Genomic DNA, 3,690 nt, shown 5'->3' with positions numbered 1-3,690 from the left:
TTTCACAAAAAAGGAGATACAATCTATATACAATAAGACACATGTGCCAAATGGCCCATTTGACAAGTTCAGCATTGCTTACATTTCCATAACTGGTACCCAAAACAAGATAAAGAATACCTTCCTAACTCCAGGAGGTGCCCCCAGCCCTGGCCAGTTAATGCCCAAGCCTCCAGGTGACCACTGTTCTGGCTTCTGTCCTGTAGGCTAGCCTTTTCTGTTCTTTGAGGTCATCTGAAACGGAAACGTACAGTATGCCTCTTTTTGTGTCTCGCTTATTTTGCACAGCATAAGTTTTTGGGGTTCATACATACTGCTCTTTGTATTAGTAGTGTGTTCATTTTTATTGCTAACGTCTATTCCACTTAAGGGATATATCATAATTTATTTACCCATTCTCCTTTGACAGACATTTGATGTGTTTCCAGTTTTTACTGTTTTTTAGAGACAGGGCCTCACTCTGTGGCCCAGGCTGGAGTGCAGTGGTGTAGTCCATAGCTCACTGAACCCTTGAACTTCTGGGCTCAAACGATCCTTCTACCTCAGCCACCTGAGTAGCTGGGACTACAGGCATCGGTTTCCAGTTTTTTACTATCAGAAATAAGGTTATTATGAACACTTGTGGAAGACTTTGCACACGTTGCCATTTATTTTAGGTAAATACTTAGGAGTGACATTGTTGGGTCATAGCGAGATGCTTGCTGAACTTTTTAAAGAATTGCCAAACACATCTCCAAATTGTTGTACTGTTTTGGTTAAATACTAAGGCTCGTTCAACAAATATTTATCAAGCAGCTATCATTTCCCAGACACTGCTCCAAGTGCTGGAGAGAAAGTAGTAAATAAAATAGAACAAAACTCTCTGCTGCTGGGGACAGTTACTGGGGGAAGACACAGTAGATACATAAACAAGTTAAATATCAAATGGCAAATGGCAATAAGTGCAAAAGAAAAAAATTAAATTCTAAGGAGGGTGAGAGGCATCTGACATGTACTTCAAAGATTAACTTTAGCTACTATCTTTTTTTTTAAGAGCATAAGTTTTGTTTCTCTTGTTACTCACAAGTCGGTTCATTGGATTTCACAATGGGGAGATGGTTTGGTGACTTTGACAAGAAGAGTGCTAGTGAATCACATGACCTCTTGGTTGGCTGTGAGTCCTTGTCAGCTGATGCAAAAATGTGTCAACAAGTTGCAGGTGAATGTGAGTCTCTGGAGACAGGCAGTCTGGGCTAAAATTCTGGTGTGGTCACTTGAGCACCCTTGGACAAGTTGTTATCTGCTCTCAGTCTTGGCTTTTTCATTTGCAAATAAAGATAACGATAAGAGTCATAACCACAAATGTTATGAGGTTAATAGAGATAATGTTTATAAATTGTGTGGCAAAGCTTTGGGAGGTGGAGCCTAGAAGATTGCCTAAGCCTAGAGGTTCAAGACCAGCCTAGACAACTTGGATGTCTCTACAGCAATCTCATTTCTACAATAAATCAAAAAATTAACTGGGCGTGGTGGTGCATGCCTGTGGTTTTAGCTACTTGGAAGGCTGAGGTGGAAGGATCACCCGAGCCTAGTGGGTCGAGGTTGCAGTGGCCATGAGTATACCACTGCACTTCAGCCTAGGTAACAGAGTCAGACTTCAACTTAAAATAATAATAATAATAATAATGACAATGATAAACTGCTTGACACAGAGACTAATAAGTGCTCAATTAATATTAGTTACCATCACTTTAAAATGAGACTTGGTTTTGGTTTTTTATGTGACCCATTGAGCACTTGACCCTCATAGCTTACTTTTGACCTAGATGTCTGCAAAATTCTCTGAAACTTATATTCTCGTGGTCGTGCCTGGCTTTGAATCACCGTTTCTGCAGGACCATTTTGAGATCACTTGTGTTTTATTTCCCATGATGTCTTTCTTTCTCCGTGCTGACCCACTAAGTAGCTGATGAGAAAGATGAGGAAGGGGTTGGTTTATGTGAAAGCACCCAAAGGCTTTGAAATGGCCCCGAACACCGTGAAATTGGACATTCCACCTGAGTCTACTTCTTGTGACACAATTCCACACTTCTCAGTCATCAATCTGTTTTCTTGTCTCCCTCTTCTCTCTCTGTTCTCAGTGAGGCTTGAACTCTGACCTTTTTTCTCTTAACCAAATTCTTAACGAACAGGCTTGGAGAGTCAGCCTGATAAGAATTCATCAGATGGGGTTTTATTACCCTATTACTCTAAATACATACGTTTGTTTTTCAACCAGACTTGGGCATAACAGTCACACAACAAAGACAAAGAAGGAAATCAAAGTAATTTATGATGCTGCAAAGCCATCTCTTGGGGACCCCCAGACTGTAGGCACCTTGTAAAATACATGTGTACACTCTCTGAAGACCCCCACGTATAGGACTTCATCTACATATCAAGAAACCTGGAGTCTTTCCACCCCCTTATATCTACAAGATGTCTCTTCTATTGATTTCCAAAATTCCTTTGATAGAACCTACAGATTGCCAGTCAAGAAAGCCTTGAATCCATCTGTAACCTGCAAGCCACTGCTTGGAAATGTCCAGCCTTCCTGGGCCAAACCAGTGAAAATCTCACATATGTTGATTTATGGTTGTTTGCAACTTCTGCCTCCCTAAAACGCATATGACCAAACTGCCATTCAACCACCCTGGACACAAGCGCTCAAGACTTCTTGAAGCTGTATCCCAGGCCTGGTCACTCATATTTGGCTCAGAATAAGCCTCTTCGAGCATATTTGGCTGAATTTTAAATTTTTCCGTCGTCATCAGCATTCCCCCATCTCCAAATTCCTCTTGATTTCTCCAAAGAGCAGTTGAACGATCTCATTGGTTTTCTTGTTTTCCAATAATTCCTACTTGCTAGATCCAACCTCTGCCACCAGGCAACTCATTAGCAAAGACAGTTTCTTCTCCAAGATAAGTTTTCATAGCACTTGTAACTTGATCACCAGCATTTTGACTGTTTCATCCTAATTGTGAGATGAGATGTCTAGTTGGGGGCGGGGATTGGCCTTTCTCCCCAGCCTGTCTGAGAGCCTGTGCTTCTCGGAACAAGGGACGTCTCAGGTCCTCAACGTGGCTTTCTGACCTGTGGCAGGTTGTTGGATCCTGGCACCTTTCTCCTCCCTCTCTATTCCCCTGGCCTTGCCTGGGGTCATTCTGGAGAGGCAGGCTGAATGATATGGCCTCTGTCAGTCTGGCCCAGTCTGCTCTCTGGAACATCGGCTTCATCCCTGAACTGTGTTCCTGGACTCCCCTTGTGAATCTCAGCTTGTTTTCTACATGTTTGTTTCACCAAGGAAGCCTTTGGGGCTGTCTTTCTGCCTTTTCAGCAAATTGTGTTCTGTTCTTTTGCTATTTTACATTTAGAATTATGCAGCTTAATTGTTCTTCTTTTACTTTACATCTCTGTAATTGCTAAGCTTTCTAATTTTATTTTCTTGTGAAAATCCTCTTCCCTTAGCACCAAAACCAGAAAGGAATACTTAGATATAAATCTAACAAAATTTGCACAGCACATGTGAGGAAAACTATAAAGACCTGATGAAAGAAATCAAAGAGCTAAATAAATGAAGAGAGATTCCATGTACACGGATAGGAAGATTCAATATTGTCAAGATGTCGGTTATCCCCAATCTAATGTGATCTGTAGATTCAATACAATCCC

The sequence above is a fragment of the Carlito syrichta genome, unplaced genomic scaffold, assembly GCF_000164805.1.
Source record: "Carlito syrichta isolate Samal-C Ts95f unplaced genomic scaffold, Tarsius_syrichta-2.0.1 Scaffold238201, whole genome shotgun sequence".
NCBI lineage: Eukaryota > Metazoa > Chordata > Mammalia > Primates > Tarsiidae > Carlito > Carlito syrichta.
The sequence above is the reverse complement of the archived record's forward strand: the minus strand, read 5'-3'. Positions refer to the sequence as shown.